Source organism: Paramormyrops kingsleyae, chromosome 9 (assembly GCF_048594095.1).
Source record: "Paramormyrops kingsleyae isolate MSU_618 chromosome 9, PKINGS_0.4, whole genome shotgun sequence".
In the NCBI taxonomy this organism is placed as follows: Eukaryota; Metazoa; Chordata; class Actinopteri; order Osteoglossiformes; family Mormyridae; genus Paramormyrops; species Paramormyrops kingsleyae.
The window spans coordinates 15167268-15189701 of NC_132805.1; the positions used below are offsets into that span (position 1 = coordinate 15167268).

The window sequence follows — 22434 nt, forward strand, 5'->3', positions numbered from 1 at the left end:
TTTTTGAGGTACGTAACGAGAGAGAACTTCTTTTCTGTGGCGTTTCTTAGCAAAACGCAAGAAGGTCACGTCTGACAAAGACAAACAAGAGAGCGAAAGACGTATGAGCAGTCTGTTGCTTCTGCTAAGTTTTTTTGCACGTGGTTCTCAGGGTGAATTTAATCGGAGCATGCCTGTGGTAGGCTGAGCACCATGACTGATGAAACTGCATGTATCTCCAGGTGCCTTTCTTACTGAACGCAGTATGTTTGTTGGATGAGCAGGTGATGAGAGGAAAATGTAAGCATGCTGTGGCTCGCAGGTTCTTATTAAAGGGTAAAGAGTCTCGTTCCTCTTTGCTTCAAAAAAGCATTTGCTGTATTCAGAGCAGACTGCTGGTAGGGTAGGCTGAGCTGTGAGAGCAGTCTTACCTGAGCCAGAGCCATATAATCCAGTTGAAAGTCTAAAGTCTTAGTCTCTTGCAACTTTTCTTCTATCCTCAGGCTCAGCCCAGATTAGAGCTCTTGCTCCTTCTCATATTAAGCATGACAGAGCAATGGGTACTCAGCTGGTCTCTTCTGTGGAACATTTCATCATGCATTTCAGACGTCAAGCCGCCAGATACGGTCGGCGAGACGGCCGTACATCTGTCGAGGCTGTGAGAACGCAGAGAAAACAGTGCGGGAGAGTGCATTTTCCCAAATGTGTCTTTAGAAAATTCCTGACCTCGGCAGAAGGTGAAACCAAAGAAACGCAGAGACGAAACTAAAGGTTACCACGGAAAAGTCATTGCAAGTGTTTGGAAGGAAAAAGAATCATTGAACTGTATCACTCGCATACAGAGAATGTCTGCGCAGAGGATTATGGGAGTCAAGGCTTTACCTTCCCACTGCGACCCAGAGTAGGCAGGTGAGTAGGACAACAGGGTCACATGGCCTTCGCTCAACTCATACTTACCTGGCAGGGGAGATACCATGATCACGAAGGTGGTTCACCCAGGGTGAGGCCCAGCCATTGCACTGCGGCTGTGCTGACTCCTGCGAATTCCCCAAATGTGGGAATCTCGACTGCATAATTTCTGGTAGTGGGGGACTGCGTTCGCGCTCTCCCCTGATTTTTGAGGTACGTAACGAGAGAGAACTTCTTTTCTGTGGCGTTTCTTAGCAAAACGCAAGAAGGTCACGTCTGACAAAGACAAACAAGAGAGCGAAAGACGTATGAGCAGTCTGTTGCTTCTGCTAAGTTTTTTTGCACGTGGTTCTCAGGGTGAATTTAATCGGAGCATGCCTGTGGTAGGCTGAGCACCATGACTGATGAAACTGCATGTATCTCCAGGTGCCTTTCTTACTGAACGCAGTATGTTTGTTGGATGAGCAGGTGATGAGAGGAAAATGTAAGCATGCTGTGGCTCGCAGGTTCTTATTAAAGGGTAAAGAGTCTCGTTCCTCTTTGCTTCAAAAAAGCATTTGCTGTATTCAGAGCAGACTGCTGGTAGGGTAGGCTGAGCTGTGAGAGCAGTCTTACCTGAGCCAGAGCCATATAATCCAGTTGAAAGTCTAAAGTCTTAGTCTCTTGCAACTTTTCTTCTATCCTCAGGCTCAGCCCAGATTAGAGCTCTTGCTCCTTCTCATATTAAGCATGACAGAGCAATGGGTACTCAGCTGGTCTCTTCTGTGGAACATTTCATCATGCATTTCAGACGTCAAGCCGCCAGATACGGTCGGCGAGACGGCCGTACATCTGTCGAGGCTGTGAGAACGCAGAGAAAACAGTGCGGGAGAGTGCATTTTCCCAAATGTGTCTTTAGAAAATTCCTGACTTCGGCAGAAAGTGAAACCAAAGAAACGCAGAGACGAAACTAAAGGTTACCACGGAAAAGTCATTGCAAGTGTTTGTAAGGAAAAAGAATCATTGAACTGTATCACTCGCATACAGAGAATGAATGCGCAGAGGATTATGGGAGTCAACGCTTTACCTTCCCACTGCGACCCAGAGTAGGCAGGTGAGTAGGACAACAGGGTCACATGGCCTTCGCTCAACTCATACTTACCTGGCAGGGGAGATACCATGATCACGAAGGTGGTTCACCCAGGGTGAGGCCCAGCCATTGCACTGCGGCTGTGCTGACTCCTGCGAATTCCCCAAATGTGGGAATCTCGACTGCATAATTTCTGGTAGTGGGGGACTGCGTTCGCGCTCTCCCCTGATTTTTGAGGTACGTAACGAGAGAGAACTTCTTTTCTGTGGCGTTTCTTAGCAAAACGCAAAAAGGTCACGTCTGACAAAGACAAACAACAGAGCGAAAGACGTATGAGCAGTCTGTTGCTTCTGCTAAGTTTTTTTGCACGTGGTTCTCAGGGTGAATTTAATCGGAGCATGCCTGTGGTAGGCTGAGCACCATGACTGATGAAACTGCATGTATCTCCAGGTGCCTTTCTTACTGAACGCAGTATGTTTGTTGGATGAGCAGGTGATGAGAGGAAAATGTAAGCATGCTGTGGCTCGCAGGTTCTTATTAAAGGGTAAAGAGTCTCGTTCCTCTTTGCTTCAAAAAAGCATTTGCTGTATTCAGAGCAGACTGCTGGTAGGGTAGGCTGAGCTGTGAGAGCAGTCTTACCTGAGCCAGAGCCATATAATCCAGTTGAAAGTCTAAAGTCTTAGTCTCTTGCAACTTTTCTTCTATCCTCAGGCTCAGCCCAGATTAGAGCTCTTGCTCCTTCTCATATTAAGCATGACAGAGCAATGGGTACTCAGCTGGTCTCTTCTGTGGAACATTTCATCATGCATTTCAGACGTCAAGCCGCCAGATACGGTCGGCGAGACGGCCGTACATCTGTCGAGGCTGTGAGAACGCAGAGAAAACAGTGCGGGAGAGTGCATTTTCCCAAATGTGTCTTTAGAAAATTCCTGACCTCGGCAGAAGGTGAAACCAAAGAAACGCAGAGACGAAACTAAAGGTTACCACGGAGAAGTCATTGCAGGTGTTTGGAAGGAAAAAGAATCATTGAACTGTATCACTCGCATACAGAGAATGTCTGCGCAGAGGATTATGGGAGTCAACGCTTTACCTTCCCACTGCGACCCAGAGTAGGCAGGTGAGTAGGACAACAGGGTCACATGGCCTTCGCTCAACTCATACTTACCTGGCAGGGGAGATACCATGATCACGAAGGTGGTTCACCCAGGGTGAGGCCCAGCCATTGCACTGCGGCTGTGCTGACTCCTGCGAATTCCCCAAATGTGGGAATCTCGACTGCATAATTTCTGGTAGTGGGGGACTGCGTTCGCGCTCTCCCCTGATTTTTGAGGTACGTAACGAGAGAGAACTTCTTTTCTGTGGCGTTTCTTAGCAAAATGCAAGAAGGTCACGTCTGACAAAGACAAACAAGAGAGCGAAAGACGTATGAGCAGTCTGTTGCTTCTGCTAAGTTTTTTTGCACGTGGTTCTCAGGGTGAATTTAATCGGAGCATGCCTGTGGTAGGCTGAGCACCATGACTGATGAAACTGCATGTATCTCCAGGTGCCTTTCTTACTGAACGCAGTATGTTTGTTGGATGAGCAGGTGATGAGAGGAAAATGTAAGCATGCTGTGGCTCGCAGGTTCTTATTAAAGGGTAAAGAGTCTCGTTCCTCTTTGCTTCAAAAAAGCATTTGCTGTATTCAGAGCAGACTGCTGGTAGGGTAGGCTGAGCTGTGAGAGCAGTCTTACCTGAGCCAGAGCCATATAATCCAGTTGAAAGTCTAAAGTCTTAGTCTCTTGCAACTTTTCTTCTATCCTCAGGCTCAGCCCAGATTAGAGCTCTTGCTCCTTCTCATATTAAGCATGACAGAGCAATGGGTACTCAGCTGGTCTCTTCTGTGGAACATTTCATCATGCATTTCAGACGTCAAGCCGCCAGATACGGTCGGCGAGACGGCCGTACATCTGTCGAGGCTGTGAGAACGCAGAGAAAACAGTGCGGGAGAGTGCATTTTCCCAAATGTGTCTTTAGAAAATTCCTGACCTCGGCAGAAGGTGAAACCAAAGAAACGCAGAGACGAAACTAAAGGTTACCACGGAAAAGTCATTGCAAGTGTTTGGAAGGAAAAAGAATCATTGAACTGTATCACTCGCATACAGAGAATGTCTGCGCAGAGGATTATGGGAGTCAACGCTTTACCTTCCCACTGCGACCCAGAGTAGGCAGGTGAGTAGGACAACAGGGTCACATGGTCTTCGCTCAACTCATACTTACCTGGCAGGGGAGATACCATGATCACGAAGGTGGTTCACCCAGGGTGAGGCCCAGCCATTGCACTTGGGCTGTGCTGACTCCTGCGAATTCCCCAAATGTGGGAATCTCGACTGCATAATTTCTGGTAGTGGGGGACTGCGTTCGCGCTCTTCCCTGATTTTTGAGGTACGTAACGAGAGAGAACTTCTTTTCTGTGGCGTTTCTTAGCAAAACGCAAGAAGGTCACGTCTGACAAAGACAAACAAGAGAGCGAAAGACGTATGAGCAGTCTGTTGCTTCTGCTAAGTTTTTTTGCACGTGGTTCTCAGGGTGAATTTAATCTGAGCATGCCTGTGGTAGGCTGAGCACCATGACTGATGAAACTGCATGTATCTCCAGGTGCCTTTCTTACTGAACGCAGTATGTTTGTTGGATGAGCAGGTGATGAGAGGAAAATGTAAGCATGCTGTGGCTCGCAGGTTCTTATTAAAGGGTAAAGAGTCTCGTTCCTCTTTGCTTCAAAAAAGCATTTGCTGTATTCAGAGCAGACTGCTGGTAGGGTAGGCTGAGCTGTGAGAGCAGTCTTACCTGAGCCAGAGCCATATAATCCAGTTGAAAGTCTAAAGTCTTAGTCCCTTGCAACTTTTCTTCTATCCTCAGCCCAGATTAGAGCTCTTGCTCCTTCTCATATTAAGCATGACAGAGCAATGGGTACTCAGCTGGTCTCTTCTGTGGAACATTTCATCATGCAATTCAGACGTCAAGCCGCCAGATACGGTCGGCGAGACAGCCGTACATCTGTCGAGGCTGTGAGAACGCAGAGAAAACAGTGCGGGAGAGTGCATTTTCCCAAATGTGTCTTTAGAAAATTCCTGACCTCGGCAGAAAGTGAAACCAAATAAACGCAGAGACGAAACTAAAGGTTACCATGGAAAAGTCATTGCAAGTGTTTGGAAGGAAAAAGAATCATTGAACTGTATCACTCGCATACAGAGAATGTCTGCGCAGAGGATTATGGGAGTCGATGCTTTACCTTCCCACTGCGACCCAGAGTAGGCAGGTGAGTAGGACAACAGGGTCACATGGCCTTCGCTCAACTCATACTTACCTGGCAGGGGAGATACCATGATCACGAAGGTGGTTCACCCAGGGTGAGGCCCAGCCATTGCACTGCGGCTGTGCTGACTCCTGCGAATTCCCCAAATGTGGGAATCTCGACTGCATAATTTCTGGTAGGGGGGGGACTGCGTTCGCGCTCTCCCCTGATTTTTGAGGTACATAACGAGAGAGAACTTCTTTTCTGTGGCGTTTCTTAGCAAAACGCAAGAAGGTCATGTCTGACAAAGACAAACAAGAGAGCGAAAGACGTATGAGCAGTCTGTTGCTTCTGCTAAGTTTTTTTGCACGTGGTTCTCAGGGTGAATTTAATCGGAGCATTTTCTCTCTGTGGCGTTTTTTAGCAAAACGCAAGAAGGTCACGTCTGACAAAGACAAACAAGAGAGCGAAAGACGTATGAGCAGTCTGTTGCTTCTGCTAAGTTTTTTTGCACGTGGTTCTCAGGGTGAATTTAATCGGAGCATGCCTGTGGTAGGCTGAGCACCATGACTGATGAAACTGCATGTATCTCCAGGTGCCTTTCTTACTGAACGCAGTATGTTTGTTGGATGAGCAGGTGATGAGAGGAAAATGTAAGCATGCTGTGGCTCGCAGGTTCTTATTAAAGGGTAAAGAGTCTCGTTCCTCTTTGCTTCAAAAAAGCATTTGCTGTATTCAGAGCAGACTGCTGGTAGGGTAGGCTGAGCTGTGAGAGCAGTCTTACCTGAGCCAGAGCCATATAATCCAGTTGAAAGTCTAAAGTCTTAGTCTCTTGCAACTTTTCTTCTATCCTCAGGCTCAGCCCAGATTAGAGCTCTTGCTCCTTCTCATATTAAGCATGACAGAGCAATGGGTACTCAGCTGGTCTCTTCTGTGGAACATTTCATCATGCATTTCAGACGTCAAGCCGCCAGATACGGTCGGCGAGACGGCCGTACATCTGTCGAGGCTGTGAGAACGCAGAGAAAACAGTGCGGGAGAGTGCATTTTCCCAAATGTGTCTTTAGAAAATTCCTGACCTCGGCAGAAGGTGAAACCAAAGAAACGCAGAGACGAAACTAAAGGTTACCACGGAAAAGTCATTGCAAGTGTTTGGAAGGAAAAAGAATCATTGAACTGTATCACTCGCATACAGAGAATGTCTGCGCAGAGGATTATGGGAGTCAACGCTTTACCTTCCCACTGCGACCCAGAGTAGGCAGGTGAGTAGGACAACAGGGTCACATGGTCTTCGCTCAACTCATACTTACCTGGCAGGGGAGATACCATGATCACGAAGGTGGTTCACCCAGGGTGAGGCCCAGCCATTGCACTTGGGCTGTGCTGACTCCTGCGAATTCCCCAAATGTGGGAATCTCGACTGCATAATTTCTGGTAGTGGGGGACTGCGTTCGCGCTCTTCCCTGATTTTTGAGGTACGTAACGAGAGAGAACTTCTTTTCTGTGGCGTTTCTTAGCAAAACGCAAGAAGGTCACGTCTGACAAAGACAAACAAGAGAGCGAAAGACGTATGAGCAGTCTGTTGCTTCTGCTAAGTTTTTTTGCACGTGGTTCTCAGGGTGATTTTAATCTGAGCATTTTCTCTCTGTGGCGTTTTTTAGCAAAACGCAAGAAGGTCACATCTGACAAAGACAAACAAGAGAGCGAATGACGTATGAGCAGTCTGTTGCTTCTGCTAAGTTTTTTTGCACGTGGTTCTCAGGGTGAATTTAATCTGAGCATGCCTGTGGTAGGCTGAGCACCATGACTGATGAAACTGCATGTATCTCCAGGTGCCTTTCTTACTGAACGCAGTATGTTTGTTGGATGAGCAGGTGATGAGAGGAAAATGTAAGCATGCTGTGGCTCGCAGGTTCTTATTAAAGGGTAAAGAGTCTCGTTCCTCTTTGCTTCAAAAAAGCATTTGCTGTATTCAGAGCAGACTGCTGGTAGGGTAGGCTGAGCTGTGAGAGCAGTCTTACCTGAGCCAGAGCCATATAATCCAGTTGAAAGTCTAAAGTCTTAGTCTCTTGCAACTTTTCTTCTATCCTCAGGCTCAGCCCAGATTAGAGCTCTTGCTCCTTCTCATATTAAGCATGACAGAGCAATGGGTACTCAGCTGGTCTCTTCTGTGGAACATTTCATCATGCATTTCAGACGTCAAGCCGCCAGATACGGTCGGCGAGACGGCCGTACATCTGTCGAGGCTGTGAGAACGCAGAGAAAACAGTGCGGGAGAGTGCATTTTCCCAAATGTGTCTTTAGAAAATTCCTGACCTCGGCAGAAGGTGAAACCAAAGAAACGCAGAGACGAAACTAAAGGTTACCACGGAGAAGTCATTGCAGGTGTTTGGAAGGAAAAAGAATCATTGAACTGTATCACTCGCATACAGAGAATGTCTGCGCAGAGGATTATGGGAGTCAACGCTTTACCTTCCCACTGCGACCCAGAGTAGGCAGGTGAGTAGGACAACAGGGTCACATGGCCTTCGCTCAACTCATACTTACCTGGCAGGGGAGATACCATGATCACGAAGGTGGTTCACCCAGGGTGAGGCCCAGCCATTGCACTGCGGCTGTGCTGACTCCTGCGAATTCCCCAAATGTGGGAATCTCGACTGCATAATTTCTGGTAGTGGGGGACTGCGTTCGCGCTCTCCCCTGATTTTTGAGGTACGTAACGAGAGAGAACTTCTTTTCTGTGGCGTTTCTTAGCAAAATGCAAGAAGGTCACGTCTGACAAAGACAAACAAGAGAGCGAAAGACGTATGAGCAGTCTGTTGCTTCTGCTAAGTTTTTTTGCACGTGGTTCTCAGGGTGAATTTAATCGGAGCATGCCTGTGGTAGGCTGAGCACCATGACTGATGAAACTGCATGTATCTCCAGGTGCCTTTCTTACTGAACGCAGTATGTTTGTTGGATGAGCAGGTGATGAGAGGAAAATGTAAGCATGCTGTGGCTCGCAGGTTCTTATTAAAGGGTAAAGAGTCTCGTTCCTCTTTGCTTCAAAAAAGCATTTGCTGTATTCAGAGCAGACTGCTGGTAGGGTAGGCTGAGCTGTGAGAGCAGTCTTACCTGAGCCAGAGCCATATAATCCAGTTGAAAGTCTAAAGTCTTAGTCTCTTGCAACTTTTCTTCTATCCTCAGGCTCAGCCCAGATTAGAGCTCTTGCTCCTTCTCATATTAAGCATGACAGAGCAATGGGTACTCAGCTGGTCTCTTCTGTGGAACATTTCATCATGCATTTCAGACGTCAAGCCGCCAGATACGGTCGGCGAGACGGCCGTACATCTGTCGAGGCTGTGAGAACGCAGAGAAAACAGTGCGGGAGAGTGCATTTTCCCAAATGTGTCTTTAGAAAATTCCTGACCTCGGCAGAAGGTGAAACCAAAGAAACGCAGAGACGAAACTAAAGGTTACCACGGAAAAGTCATTGCAAGTGTTTGGAAGGAAAAAGAATCATTGAACTGTATCACTCGCATACAGAGAATGTCTGCGCAGAGGATTATGGGAGTCAACGCTTTACCTTCCCACTGCGACCCAGAGTAGGCAGGTGAGTAGGACAACAGGGTCACATGGCCTTCGCTCAACTCATACTTACCTGGCAGGGGAGATACCATGATCACGAAGGTGGTTCACCCAGGGTGAGGCCCAGCCATTGCACTGCGGCTGTGCTGACTCCTGCGAATTCCCCAAATGTGGGAATCTCGACTGTATAATTTCTGGTAGTGGGGGACTGCGTTCGCGCTTTTCTCTGATTTTTGAGGTACGTAACGAGAGAGAACTTCTTTTCTGTGGCGTTTCTTAGCAAAACGCAAGAAGGTCACGTCTGACAAAGACAAACAAGAGAGCGAAAGACGTATTAGCAGTCTGTTGCTTCTGCTAAGTTTTTTTGCACGTGGTTCTCAGGGTGATTTTAATCTGAGCATTTTCTCTCTGTGGCGTTTTTTAGCAAAACGCAAGAAGGTCACGTCTGACAAAGACAAACAAGAGAGCGAAAGACGTGAGCAGTCTGTTGCTTCTGCTAAGTTTTTTTGCACGTGGTTCTCAGGGTGAATTTAATCTGAGCATGCCTGTGGTAGGCTGAGCACCATGACTGATGAAACTGCATGTATCTCCAGGTGCCTTTCTTACTGAACGCAGTATGTTTGTTGGATGAGCAGGTGATGAGAGGAAAATGTAAGCATGCTGTGGCTCGCAGGTTCTTATTAAAGGGTAAAGAGTCTCGTTCCTCTTTGCTTCAAAAAAGCATTTGCTGTATTCAGAGCAGACTGCTGGTAGGGTAGGCTGAGCTGTGAGAGCAGTCTTACCTGAGCCAGAGCCATATAATCCAGTTGAAAGTCTAAAGTCTTAGTCTCTTGCAACTTTTCTTCTATCCTCAGGCTCAGCCCAGATTAGAGCTCTTGTTCCTTCTCATATTAAGCATGACAGAGCAATGGGTACTCAGCTGGTCTCTTCTGTGGAACATTTCATCATGCATTTCAGACGTCAAGCCGCCAGATACGGTCGGCGAGACGGCCGTACATCTGTCGAGGCTGTGAGAACGCAGAGAAAACAGTGCGGGAGAGTGCATTTTCCCAAATGTGTCTTTAGAAAATTCCTGACCTCGGCAGAAGGTGAAACCAAAGAAACGCAGAGACGAAACTAAAGGTTACCACGGAAAAGTCATTGCAAGTGTTTGTAAGGAAAAAGAATCATTGAACTGTATCACTCGCATACAGAGAATGTCTGTGCAGAGGATTATGGGAGTCAACGCTTTACCTTCCCACTGCGACCCAGAGTAGGCAGGTGAGTAGGACAACAGGGTCACATGGCCTTCGCTCAACTCATACTTACCTGGCAGGGGAGATACCATGATCACGAAGGTGGTTCACCCAGGGTGAGGCCCAGCCATTGCACTGCGGCTGTGCTGACTTCTGCGAATTCCCCAAATGTGGGAATCTCGACTGCATAATTTCTGGTAGTGGGGGACTGCGTTCGCGCTCTCCCCTGATTTTTGAGGTACGTAACGAGAGAGAACTTCTTTTCTGTGGCGTTTCTTAGCAAAACGCAAGAAGGTCACGTCTGACAAAGACAAACAAGAGAGCGAAAGACGTATGAGCAGTCTGTTGCTTCTGCTAAGTTTTTTTGCACGTGGTTCTCAGGGTGAATTTAATCGGAGCATGCTTGTGGTAGGCTGAGCACCATGACTGATGAAACTGCATGTATCTCCAGGTGCCTTTCTTACTGAACGCAGTATGTTTGTTGGATGAGCAGGTGATGAGAGGAAAATGTAAGCATGCTGTGGCTCGCAGGTTCTTATTAAAGGGTAAAGAGTCTCGTTCCTCTTTGCTTCAAAAAAGCATTTGCTGTATTCAGAGCAGACTGCTGGTAGGGTAGGCTGAGCTGTGAGAGCAGTCTTACCTGAGCCAGAGCCATATAATCCAGTTGAAAGTCTAAAGTCTTAGTCTCTTGCAACTTTTCTTCTATCCTCAGGCTCAGCCCAGATTAGAGCTCTTGCTCCTTCACATATTAAGCATGACAGAGCAATGGGTACTCAGCTGGTCTCTTCTGTGGAACATTTCATCATGCATTTCAGACGTCAAGCCGCCAGATACGGTCGGCGAGACGGCCGTACATCTGTCGAGGCTGTGAGAACGCAGAGAAAACAGTGCGGGAGAGTGCATTTTCCCAAATGTGTCTTTAGAAAATTCCTGACCTCGGCAGAAGGTGAAACCAAAGAAACGCAGAGACGAAACTAAAGGTTACCACGGAAAAGTCATTGCAAGTGTTTGGAAGGAAAAAGAATCATTGAACTGTATCACTCGCATACAGAGAATGTCTGCGCAGAGGATTATGGGAGTCAACGCTTTACCTTCCCACTGCGACCCAGAGTAGGCAGGTGAGTAGGACAACAGGGTCACATGGTCTTCGCTCAACTCATACTTACCTGGCAGGGGAGATACCATGATCACGAAGGTGGTTCACCCAGGGTGAGGCCCAGCCATTGCACTTGGGCTGTGCTGACTCCTGCGAATTCCCCAAATGTGGGAATCTCGACTGCATAATTTCTGGTAGTGGGGGACTGCGTTCGCGCTCTCCCCTGATTGTTGAGGTACGTAACGAGAGAGAACTTCTTTTCTGTGGCGTTTCTTAGCAAAACGCAAAAAGGTCACGTCTGACAAAGACAAACAAGAGAGCGAAAGACGTATGAGCAGTCTGTTGCTTCTGCTAAGTTTTTTTGCACGTGGTTCTCAGGGTGAATTTAATCGGAGCATGCCTGTGGTAGGCTGAGCACCATGACTGATGAAACTGCATGTATCTCCAGGTGCCTTTCTTACTGAACGCAGTATGTTTGTTGGATGAGCAGGTGATGAGAGGAAAATGTAAGCATGCTGTGGCTCGCAGGTTCTTATTAAAGGGTAAAGAGTCTCGTTCCTCTTTGCTTCAAAAAAGCATTTGCTGTATTCAGAGCAGACTGCTGGTAGGGTAGGCTGAGCTGTGAGAGCAGTCTTACCTGAGCCAGAGCCATATAATCCAGTTGAAAGTCTAAAGTCTTAGTCTCTTGCAACTTTTCTTCTATCCTCAGGCTCAGCCCAGATTAGAGCTCTTGCTCCTTCTCATATTAAGCATGACAGAGCAATGGGTACTCAGCTGGTCTCTTCTGTGGAACATTTCATCATGCATTTCAGACGTCAAGCCGCCAGATACGGTCGGCGAGACGGCCGTACATCTGTCGAGGCTGTGAGAACGCAGAGAAAACAGTGCGGGAGAGTGCATTTTCCCAAATGTGTCTTTAGAAAATTCCTGACCTCGGCAGAAGGTGAAACCAAAGAAACGCAGAGACGAAACTAAAGGTTACCACGGAAAAGTCATTGCAAGTGTTTGGAAGGAAAAAGAATCATTGAACTGTATCACTCGCATACAGAGAATGTCTGCGCAGAGGATTATGGGAGTCAACGCTTTACCTTCCCACTGCGACCCAGAGTAGGCAGGTGAGTAGGACAACAGGGTCACATGGTCTTCGCTCAACTCATACTTACCTGGCAGGGGAGATACCATGATCACGAAGGTGGTTCACCCAGGGTGAGGCCCAACCATTGCACTTGGGCTGTGCTGACTCCTGCGAATTCCCCAAATGTGGGAATCTCGACTGCATAATTTCTGGTAGTGGGGGACTGCGTTCGCGCTCTTCCCTGATTTTTGAGGTACGTAACGAGAGAGAACTTCTTTTCTGTGGCGTTTCTTAGCAAAACGCAAGAAGGTCACGTCTGACAAAGACAAACAAGAGAGCGAAAGACGTATGAGCAGTCTGTTGCTTCTGCTAAGTTTTTTTGCACGTGGTTCTCAGGGTGATTTTAATCTGAGCATTTTCTCTCTGTGGCGTTTTTTAGCAAAACGCAAGAAGGTCACATCTGACAAAGACAAACAAGAGAGCGAATGACGTATGAGCAGTCTGTTGCTTCTGCTAAGTTTTTTTGCACGTGGTTCTCAGGGTGAATTTAATCTGAGCATGCCTGTGGTAGGCTGAGCACCATGACTGATGAAACTGCATGTATCTCCAGGTGCCTTTCTTACTGAACGCAGTATGTTTGTTGGATGAGCAGGTGATGAGAGGAAAATGTAAGCATGCTGTGGCTCGCAGGTTCTTATTAAAGGGTAAAGAGTCTCGTTCCTCTTTGCTTCAAAAAAGCATTTGCTGTATTCAGAGCAGACTGCTGGTAGGGTAGGCTGAGCTGTGAGAGCAGTCTTACCTGAGCCAGAGCCATATAATCCAGTTGAAAGTCTAAAGTCTTAGTCTCTTGCAACTTTTCTTCTATCCTCAGGCTCAGCCCAGATTAGAGCTCTTGCTCCTTCTCATATTAAGCATGACAGAGCAATGGGTACTCAGCTGGTCTCTTCTGTGGAACATTTCATCATGCATTTCAGACGTCAAGCCGCCAGATACGGTCGGCGAGACGGCCGTACATCTGTCGAGGCTGTGAGAACGCAGAGAAAACAGTGCGGGAGAGTGCATTTTCCCAAATGTGTCTTTAGAAAATTCCTGACCTCGGCAGAAGGTGAAACCAAAGAAACGCAGAGACGAAACTAAAGGTTACCACGGAGAAGTCATTGCAGGTGTTTGGAAGGAAAAAGAATCATTGAACTGTATCACTCGCATACAGAGAATGTCTGCGCAGAGGATTATGGGAGTCAACGCTTTACCTTCCCACTGCGACCCAGAGTAGGCAGGTGAGTAGGACAACAGGGTCACATGGCCTTCGCTCAACTCATACTTACCTGGCAGGGGAGATACCATGATCACGAAGGTGGTTCACCCAGGGTGAGGCCCAGCCATTGCACTGCGGCTGTGCTGACTCCTGCGAATTCCCCAAATGTGGGAATCTCGACTGCATAATTTCTGGTAGTGGGGGACTGCGTTCGCGCTCTTCCCTGATTTTTGAGGTATGTAATGAGAGAGAACTTCTTTTCTGTGGCGTTTCTTAGCAAAACGCAAGAAGGTCACGTCTGACAAAGACAAACAAGAGAGCGAAAGACGTATTAGCAGTCTGTTGCTTCTGCTAAGTTTTTTTGCACGTGGTTCTCAGGGTGATTTTAATCTGAGCATTTTCTCTCTGTGGCGTTTTTTAGCAAAACGCAAGAAGGTCACGTCTGACAAAGACAAACAAGAGAGCGAAAGACGTGAGCAGTCTGTTGCTTCTGCTAAGTTTTTTTGCACGTGGTTCTCAGGGTGAATTTAATCTGAGCATGCCTGTGGTAGGCTGAGCACCATGACTGATGAAACTGCATGTATCTCCAGGTGCCTTTCTTACTGAACGCAGTATGTTTGTTGGATGAGCAGGTGATGAGAGGAAAATGTAAGCATGCTGTGGCTCGCAGGTTCTTATTAAAGGGTAAAGAGTCTCGTTCCTCTTTGCTTCAAAAAAGCATTTGCTGTATTCAGAGCAGACTGCTGGTAGGGTAGGCTGAGCTGTGAGAGCAGTCTTACCTGAGCCAGAGCCATATAATCCAGTTGAAAGTCTAAAGTCTTAGTCTCTTGCAACTTTTCTTCTATCCTCAGGCTCAGCCCAGATTAGAGCTCTTGTTCCTTCTCATATTAAGCATGACAGAGCAATGGGTACTCAGCTGGTCTCTTCTGTGGAACATTTCATCATGCATTTCAGACGTCAAGCCGCCAGATACGGTCGGCGAGACGGCCGTACATCTGTCGAGGCTGTGAGAACGCAGAGAAAACAGTGCGGGAGAGTGCATTTTCCCAAATGTGTCTTTAGAAAATTCCTGACCTCGGCAGAAGGTGAAACCAAAGAAACGCAGAGACGAAACTAAAGGTTACCACGGAAAAGTCATTGCAAGTGTTTGTAAGGAAAAAGAATCATTGAACTGTATCACTCGCATACAGAGAATGTCTGTGCAGAGGATTATGGGAGTCAACGCTTTACCTTCCCACTGCGACCCAGAGTAGGCAGGTGAGTAGGACAACAGGGTCACATGGCCTTCGCTCAACTCATACTTACCTGGCAGGGGAGATACCATGATCACGAAGGTGGTTCACCCAGGGTGAGGCCCAGCCATTGCACTGCGGCTGTGCTGACTTCTGCGAATTCCCCAAATGTGGGAATCTCGACTGCATAATTTCTGGTAGTGGGGGACTGCGTTCGCGCTCTCCCCTGATTTTTGAGGTACGTAACGAGAGAGAACTTCTTTTCTGTGGCGTTTCTTAGCAAAACGCAAGAAGGTCACGTCTGACAAAGACAAACAAGAGAGCGAATGACGTATGAGCAGTCTGTTGCTTCTGCTAAGTTTTTTTGCACGTGGTTCTCAGGGTGAATTTAATCGGAGCATGCTTGTGGTAGGCTGAGCACCATGACTGATGAAACTGCATGTATCTCCAGGTGCCTTTCTTACTGAACGCAGTATGTTTGTTGGATGAGCAGGTGATGAGAGGAAAATGTAAGCATGCTGTGGCTCGCAGGTTCTTATTAAAGGGTAAAGAGTCTCGTTCCTCTTTGCTTCAAAAAAGCATTTGCTGTATTCAGAGCAGACTGCTGGTAGGGTAGGCTGAGCTGTGAGAGCAGTCTTACCTGAGCCAGAGCCATATAATCCAGTTGAAAGTCTAAAGTCTTAGTCTCTTGCAACTTTTCTTCTATCCTCAGGCTCAGCCCAGATTAGAGCTCTTGCTCCTTCTCATATTAAGCATGACAGAGCAATGGGTACTCAGCTGGTCTCTTCTGTGGAACATTTCATCATGCATTTCAGACGTCAAGCCGCCAGATACGGTCGGCGAGACGGCCGTACATCTGTCGAGGCTGTGAGAACGCAGAGAAAACAGTGCGGGAGAGTGCATTTTCCCAAATGTGTCTTTAGAAAATTCCTGACCTCGGCAGAAGGTGAAACCAAAGAAACGCAGAGACAAAACTAAAGGTTACCACGTAAAAGTCATTGCAAGTGTTTGGAAGGAAAAAGAATCATTGAACTGTATCACTCGCATACAGAGAATGTCTGCGCAGAGGATTATGGGAGTCAACGCTTTACCTTCCCACTGCGACCCAGAGTAGGCAGGTGAGTAGGACAACAGGGTCACATGGTCTTCGCTCAACTCATACTTACCTGGCAGGGGAGATACCATGATCACGAAGGTGGTTCACCCAGGGTGAGGCCCAGCCATTGCACTTGGGCTGTGCTGACTCCTGCGAATTCCCCAAATGTGGGAATCTCGACTGCATAATTTCTGATAGTGGGGGACTGCGTTCGCGCTCTTCCCTGATTTTTGAGGTACGTAACGAGAGAGAACTTCTTTTCTGTGGCGTTTCTTAGCAAAACGCAAGAAGGTCACGTCTGACAAAGACAAACAAGAGAGCGAAAGACGTATGAGCAGTCTGTTGCTTCTGCTAAGTTTTTTTGCACGTGGTTCTCAGGGTGAATTTAATCTGAGCATGCCTGTGGTAGGCTGAGCACCATGACTGATGAAACTGCATGTATCTCCAGGTGCCTTTCTTACTGAACGCAGTATGTTTGTTGGATGAGCAGGTGATGAGAGGAAAATGTAAGCATGCTGTGGCTCGCAGGTTCTTATTAAAGGGTAAAGAGTCTCGTTCCTCTTTGCTTCAAAAAAGCATTTGCTGTATTCAGAGCAGACTGCTGGTAGGGTAGGCTGAGCTGTGAGAGCAGTCTTACCTGAGCCAGAGCCATATAATCCAGTTGAAAGTCTAAAGTCTTAGTCCCTTGCAACTTTTCTTCTATCCTCAGCCCAGATTAGAGCTCTTGCTCCTTCTCATATTAAGCATGACAGAGCAATGGGTACTCAGCTGGTCTCTTCTGTGGAACATTTCATCATGCAATTCAGACGTCAAGCCGCCAGATACGGTCGGCGAGACAGCCGTACATCTGTCGAGGCTGTGAGAACGCAGAGAAAACAGTGCGGGAGAGTGCATTTTCCCAAATGTGTCTTTAGAAAATTCCTGACCTCGGCAGAAAGTGAAACCAAAGAAACGCAGAGACGAAACTAAAGGTTACCATGGAAAAGTCATTGCAAGTGTTTGGAAGGAAAAAGAATCATTGAACTGTATCACTCGCATACAGAGAATGTCTGCGCAGAGGATTATGGGAGTCGATGCTTTACCTTCCCACTGCGACCCAGAGTAGGCAGGTGAGTAGGACAACAGGGTCACATGGCCTTCGCTCAACTCATACTTACCTGGCAGGGGAGATACCATGATCACGAAGGTGGTTCACCCAGGGTGAGGCCCAGCCATTGCACTTGGGCTGTGCTGACTCCTGCGAATTCCCCAAATGTGGGAATCTCGACTGCATAATTTCTGGTAGTGGGGGACTGCGTTCGCGCTCTTCCCTGATTTTTGAGGTACGTAACGAGAGAGAACTTCTTTTCTGTGGCGTTTCTTAGCAAAACGCAAGAAGGTCACGTCTGACAAAGACAAACAAGAGAGCGAAAGACGTATGAGCAGTCTGTTGCTTCTGCTAAGTTTTTTTGCACGTGGTTCTCAGGGTGATTTTAATCTGAGCATTTTCTCTCTGTGGCGTTTTTTAGCAAAACGCAAGAAGGTCACATCTGACAAAGACAAACAAGAGAGCGAATGACGTATGAGCAGTCTGTTGCTTCTGCTAAGTTTTTTTGCACGTGGTTCTCAGGGTGAATTTAATCTGAGCATGCCTGTGGTAGGCTGAGCACCATGACTGATGAAACTGCATGTATCTCCAGGTGCCTTTCTTACTGAACGCAGTATGTTTGTTGGATGAGCAGGTGATGAGAGGAAAATGTAAGCATGCTGTGGCTCGCAGGTTCTTATTAAAGGGTAAAGAGTCTCGTTCCTCTTTGCTTCAAAAAAGCATTTGCTGTATTCAGAGCAGACTGCTGGTAGGGTAGGCTGAGCTGTGAGAGCAGTCTTACCTGAGCCAGAGCCATATAATCCAGTTGAAAGTCTAAAGTCTTAGTCTCTTGCAACTTTTCTTCTATCCTCAGGCTCAGCCCAGATTAGAGCTCTTGCTCCTTCTCATATTAAGCATGACAGAGCAATGGGTACTCAGCTGGTCTCTTCTGTGGAACATTTCATCATGCATTTCAGACGTCAAGCCGCCAGATACGGTCGGCGAGACGGCCGTACATCTGTCGAGGCTGTGAGAACGCAGAGAAAACAGTGCGGGAGAGTGCATTTTCCCAAATGTGTCTTTAGAAAATTCCTGACCTCGGCAGAAGGTGAAACCAAAGAAACGCAGAGACGAAACTAAAGGTTACCACGGAAAAGTCATTGCAAGTGTTTGTAAGGAAAAAGAATCATTGAACTGTATCACTCGCATACAGAGAATGTCTGCGCAGAGGATTATGGGAGTCAACGCTTTACCTTCCCACTGCGACCCAGAGTAGGCAGGTGAGTAGGACAACAGGGTCACATGGTCTTCGCTCAACTCATACTTACCTGGCAGGGGAGATACCATGATCACGAAGGTGGTTTACCCAGGGTGAGGCCCAGCCATTGCACTTGGGCTATGCTGACTCCTGCGAATTCCCCAAATGTGGGAATCTCGACTGCATAATTTCTGGTAGTGGGGGACTGCGTTCGCGCTCTTCCCTGATTTTTGAGGTACGTAACGAGAGAGAACTTCTTTTCTGTGGCGTTTCTTAGCAAAACGCAAGAAGGTCACGTCTGACAAAGACAAACAAGAGAGCGAAAGACGTATGAGCAGTCTGTTGCTTCTGCTAAGTTTTTTTGCACGTGGTTCTCAGGGTGATTTTAATCTGAGCATTTTCTCTCTGTGGCGTTTTTTAGCAAAACGCAAGAAGGTCACATCTGACAAAGACAAACAAGAGAGCGAATGACGTATGAGCAGTCTGTTGCTTCTGCTAAGTTTTTTTGCACGTGGTTCTCAGGGTGAATTTAATCTGAGCATGCCTGTGGTAGGCTGAGCACCATGACTGATGAAACTGCATGTATCTCCAGGTGCCTTTCTTACTGAACGCAGTATGTTTGTTGGATGAGCAGGTGATGAGAGGAAAATGTAAGCATGCTGTGGCTCGCAGGTTCTTATTAAAGGGTAAAGAGTCTCGTTCCTCTTTGCTTCAAAAAAGCATTTGCTGTATTCAGAGCAGACTGCTGGTAGGGTAGGCTGAGCTGTGAGAGCAGTCTTACCTGAGCCAGAGCCATATAATCCAGTTGAAAGTCTAAAGTCTTAGTCTCTTGCAACTTTTCTTCTATCCTCAGGCTCAGCCCAGATTAGAGCTCTTGCTCCTTCTCATATTAAGCATGACAGAGCAATGGGTACTCAGCTGGTCTCTTCTGTGGAACATTTCATCATGCATTTCAGACGTCAAGCCGCCAGATACGGTCGGCGAGACGGCCGTACATCTGTCGAGGCTGTGAGAACGCAGAGAAAACAGTGCGGGAGAGTGCATTTTCCCAAATGTGTCTTTAGAAAATTCCTGACCTCGGCAGAAGGTGAAACCAAAGAAACGCAGAGACGAAACTAAAGGTTACCACGGAAAAGTCATTGCAAGTGTTTGGAAGGAAAAAGAATCATTGAACTGTATCACTCGCATACAGAGAATGTCTGCGCAGAGGATTATGGGAGTCAACGCTTTACCTTCCCACTGCGACCCAGAGTAGGCAGGTGAGTAGGACAACAGGGTCACATGGTCTTCGCTCAACTCATACTTACCTGGCAGGGGAGATACCATGATCACGAAGGTGGTTCACTCAGGGTGAGGCCCAGCCATTGCACTTGGGCTGTGCTGACTCCTGCGAATTCCCCAAATGTGGGAATCTCGACTGCATAATTTCTGGTAGTGGGGGACTGCGTTCGCGCTCTCCCCTGATTGTTGAGGTACGTAACGAGAGAGAACTTCTTTTCTGTGGCGTTTCTTAGCAAAACGCAAAAAGGTCACGTCTGACAAAGACAAACAAGAGAGCGAAAGACGTATGAGCAGTCTGTTGCTTCTGCTAAGTTTTTTTGCACGTGGTTCTCAGGGTGAATTTAATCTGAGCATGCCTGTGGTAGGCTGAGCACCATGACTGATGAAACTGCATGTATCTCCAGGTGCCTTTCTTACTGAACGCAGTATGTTTGTTGGATGAGCAGGTGATGAGAGGAAAATGTAAGCATGCTGTGGCTCGCAGGTTCTTATTAAAGGGTAAAGAGTCTCGTTCCTCTTTGCTTCAAAAAAGCATTTGCTGTATTCAGAGCAGACTGCTGGTAGGGTAGGCTGAGCTGTGAGAGCAGTCTTACCTGAGCCAGAGCCATATAATCCAGTTGAAAGTCTAAAGTCTTAGTCTCTTGCAACTTTTCTTCTATCCTCAGGCTCAGCCCAGATTAGAGCTCTTGCTCCTTCTCATATTAAGCATGACAGAGCAATGGGTACTCAGCTGGTCTCTTCTGTGGAACATTTCATCATGCATTTCAGACGTCAAGCCGCCAGATACGGTCGGCGAGACGGCCGTACATCTGTCGAGGCTGTGAGAACGCAGAGAAAACAGTGCGGGAGAGTGCATTTTCCCAAATGTGTCTTTAGAAAATTCCTGACCTCGGCAGAAGGTGAAACCAAAGAAACGCAGAGACGAAACTAAAGGTTACCACGGAGAAGTCATTGCAGGTGTTTGGAAGGAAAAAGAATCATTGAACTGTATCACTCGCATACAGAGAATGTCTGCGCAGAGGATTATGGGAGTCAACGCTTTACCTTCCCACTGCGACCCAGAGTAGGCAGGTGAGTAGGACAACAGGGTCACATGGCCTTCGCTCAACTCATACTTACCTGGCAGGGGAGATACCATGATCACGAAGGTGGTTCACCCAGGGTGAGGCCCAGCCATTGCACTGCGGCTGTGCTGACTCCTGCGAATTCCCCAAATGTGGGAATCTCGACTGCATAATTTCTGGTAGTGGGGGACTGCGTTCGCGCTCTCCCCTGATTTTTGAGGTACGTAACGAGAGAGAACTTCTTTTCTGTGGCGTTTCTTAGCAAAACGCAAGAAGGTCACGTCTGACAAAGACAAACAAGAGAGCGAAAGACGTATGAGCAGTCTGTTGCTTCTGCTAAGTTTTTTTGCACGTGGTTCTCAGGGTGAATTTAATCGGAGCATGCCTGTGGTAGGCTGAGCACCATGACTGATGAAACTGCATGTATCTCCAGGTGCCTTTCTTACTGAACGCAGTATGTTTGTTGGATGAGCAGGTGATGAGAGGAAAATGTAAGCATGCTGTGGCTCGCAGGTTCTTATTAAAGGGTAAAGAGTCTCGTTCCTCTTTGCTTCAAAAAAGCATTTGCTGTATTCAGAGCAGACTGCTGGTAGGGTAGGCTGAGCTGTGAGAGCAGTCTTACCTGAGCCAGAGCCATATAATCCAGTTGAAAGTCTAAAGTCTTAGTCTCTTGCAACTTTTCTTCTATCCTCAGGCTCAGCCCAGATTAGAGCTCTTGTTCCTTCTCATATTAAGCATGACAGAGCAATTGGTACTCAGCTGGTCTCTTCTGTGGAACATTTCATCATGCATTTCAGACGTCAAGCCGCCAGATACGGTCGGCGAGACGGCCGTACATCTGTCGAGGCTGTGAGAACGCAGAGAAAACAGTGCGGGAGAGTGCATTTTCCCAAATGTGTCTTTAGAAAATTCCTGACCTCGGCAGAAGGTGAAACCAAAGAAACGCAGAGACGAAACTAAAGGTTACCACGGAAAAGTCATTGCAAGTGTTTGTAAGGAAAAAGAATCATTGAACTGTATCACTCGCATACAGAGAATGTCTGTGCAGAGGATTATGGGAGTCAACGCTTTACCTTCCCACTGCGACCCAGAGTAGGCAGGTGAGTAGGACAACAGGGTCACATGGCCTTCGCTCAACTCATACTTACCTGGCAGGGGAGATACCATGATCACGAAGGTGGTTCACCCAGGGTGAGGCCCAGCCATTGCACTGCGGCTGTGCTGACTCCTGCGAATTCCCCAAATGTGGGAATCTCGACTGCATAATTTCTGGTAGTGGGGGACTGCGTTCGCGCTCTCCCCTGATTTTTGAGGTACGTAACGAGAGAGAACTTCTTTTCTGTGGCGTTTCTTAGCAAAACGCAAGAAGGTCACGTCTGACAAAGACAAACAAGAGAGCGAATGATGTATGAGCAGTCTGTTGCTTCTGCTAAGTTTTTTTGCACGTGGTTCTCAGGGTGAATTTAATCGGAGCATGCCTGTGGTAGGCTGAGCACCATGACTGATGAAACTGCATGTATCTCCAGGTGCCTTTCTTACTGAACGCAGTATGTTTGTTGGATGAGCAGGTGATGAGAGGAAAATGTAAGCATGCTGTGGCTCGCAGGTTCTTATTAAAGGGTAAAGAGTCTCGTTCCTCTTTGCTTCAAAAAAGCATTTGCTGTATTCAGAGCAGACTGCTGGTAGGGTAGGCTGAGCTGTGAGAGCAGTCTTACCTGAGCCAGAGCCATATAATCCAGTTGAAAGTCTAAAGTCTTAGTCTCTTGCAACTTTTCTTCTATCCTCAGGCTCAGCCCAGATTAGAGCTCTTGCTCCTTCTCATATTAAGCATGACAGAGCAATGGGTACTCAGCTGGTCTCTTCTGTGGAACATTTCATCATGCATTTCAGACGTCAAGCCGCCAGATACGGTCGGCGAGACGGCCGTACATCTGTCGAGGCTGTGAGAACGCAGAGAAAACAGTGCGGGAGAGTGCATT

At 47.3% G+C, this 22434-nt stretch overlaps 19 non-coding genes across 19 annotated transcripts; all 19 read left to right on the forward strand.

The window, feature by feature from the left end:
* The first annotated feature begins 928 nt into the window (after positions 1-928).
* Positions 929-1092, forward strand: LOC140592771 (U1 spliceosomal RNA). Its single transcript, XR_011993224.1, has one exon. It is a non-coding gene; the product is annotated as a U1 spliceosomal RNA (small nuclear RNA).
* A 929-nt stretch (positions 1093-2021) lies between these two features.
* LOC140592772 (U1 spliceosomal RNA) lies at positions 2022-2185 on the forward strand. The gene has a single exon (XR_011993225.1). It is a non-coding gene; the product is annotated as a U1 spliceosomal RNA (small nuclear RNA).
* A 929-nt stretch (positions 2186-3114) lies between these two features.
* LOC140592773 (U1 spliceosomal RNA) lies at positions 3115-3278 on the forward strand. Its single transcript, XR_011993226.1, has one exon. It is a non-coding gene; the product is annotated as a U1 spliceosomal RNA (small nuclear RNA).
* A 929-nt stretch (positions 3279-4207) lies between these two features.
* On the forward strand, positions 4208-4371 carry LOC140592813 (U1 spliceosomal RNA). Its single transcript, XR_011993266.1, has one exon. It is a non-coding gene; the product is annotated as a U1 spliceosomal RNA (small nuclear RNA).
* Positions 4372-5294: 923 nt separating this feature from the next.
* On the forward strand, positions 5295-5459 carry LOC140592854 (U1 spliceosomal RNA). The gene has a single exon (XR_011993307.1). It is a non-coding gene; the product is annotated as a U1 spliceosomal RNA (small nuclear RNA).
* A 1073-nt stretch (positions 5460-6532) lies between these two features.
* On the forward strand, positions 6533-6696 carry LOC140592814 (U1 spliceosomal RNA). The gene has a single exon (XR_011993267.1). It is a non-coding gene; the product is annotated as a U1 spliceosomal RNA (small nuclear RNA).
* A 1073-nt stretch (positions 6697-7769) lies between these two features.
* LOC140592774 (U1 spliceosomal RNA) lies at positions 7770-7933 on the forward strand. The gene has a single exon (XR_011993227.1). It is a non-coding gene; the product is annotated as a U1 spliceosomal RNA (small nuclear RNA).
* A 929-nt stretch (positions 7934-8862) lies between these two features.
* On the forward strand, positions 8863-9026 carry LOC140592900 (U1 spliceosomal RNA). The gene has a single exon (XR_011993352.1). It is a non-coding gene; the product is annotated as a U1 spliceosomal RNA (small nuclear RNA).
* A 1071-nt stretch (positions 9027-10097) lies between these two features.
* LOC140592840 (U1 spliceosomal RNA) lies at positions 10098-10261 on the forward strand. Its single transcript, XR_011993293.1, has one exon. It is a non-coding gene; the product is annotated as a U1 spliceosomal RNA (small nuclear RNA).
* A 929-nt stretch (positions 10262-11190) lies between these two features.
* On the forward strand, positions 11191-11354 carry LOC140592799 (U1 spliceosomal RNA). The gene has a single exon (XR_011993252.1). It is a non-coding gene; the product is annotated as a U1 spliceosomal RNA (small nuclear RNA).
* A 929-nt stretch (positions 11355-12283) lies between these two features.
* LOC140592886 (U1 spliceosomal RNA) lies at positions 12284-12447 on the forward strand. Its single transcript, XR_011993338.1, has one exon. It is a non-coding gene; the product is annotated as a U1 spliceosomal RNA (small nuclear RNA).
* Positions 12448-13520: 1073 nt separating this feature from the next.
* On the forward strand, positions 13521-13684 carry LOC140592855 (U1 spliceosomal RNA). Its single transcript, XR_011993308.1, has one exon. It is a non-coding gene; the product is annotated as a U1 spliceosomal RNA (small nuclear RNA).
* A 1071-nt stretch (positions 13685-14755) lies between these two features.
* LOC140592841 (U1 spliceosomal RNA) lies at positions 14756-14919 on the forward strand. The gene has a single exon (XR_011993294.1). It is a non-coding gene; the product is annotated as a U1 spliceosomal RNA (small nuclear RNA).
* Positions 14920-15848: 929 nt separating this feature from the next.
* LOC140592836 (U1 spliceosomal RNA) lies at positions 15849-16012 on the forward strand. Its single transcript, XR_011993289.1, has one exon. It is a non-coding gene; the product is annotated as a U1 spliceosomal RNA (small nuclear RNA).
* A 923-nt stretch (positions 16013-16935) lies between these two features.
* LOC140592815 (U1 spliceosomal RNA) lies at positions 16936-17099 on the forward strand. Its single transcript, XR_011993268.1, has one exon. It is a non-coding gene; the product is annotated as a U1 spliceosomal RNA (small nuclear RNA).
* Positions 17100-18172: 1073 nt separating this feature from the next.
* LOC140592901 (U1 spliceosomal RNA) lies at positions 18173-18336 on the forward strand. Its single transcript, XR_011993353.1, has one exon. It is a non-coding gene; the product is annotated as a U1 spliceosomal RNA (small nuclear RNA).
* Positions 18337-19409: 1073 nt separating this feature from the next.
* Positions 19410-19573, forward strand: LOC140592812 (U1 spliceosomal RNA). Its single transcript, XR_011993265.1, has one exon. It is a non-coding gene; the product is annotated as a U1 spliceosomal RNA (small nuclear RNA).
* Positions 19574-20502: 929 nt separating this feature from the next.
* Positions 20503-20666, forward strand: LOC140592775 (U1 spliceosomal RNA). The gene has a single exon (XR_011993228.1). It is a non-coding gene; the product is annotated as a U1 spliceosomal RNA (small nuclear RNA).
* Positions 20667-21595: 929 nt separating this feature from the next.
* Positions 21596-21759, forward strand: LOC140592776 (U1 spliceosomal RNA). Its single transcript, XR_011993229.1, has one exon. It is a non-coding gene; the product is annotated as a U1 spliceosomal RNA (small nuclear RNA).
* Positions 21760-22434: the final 675 nt, after the last annotated feature.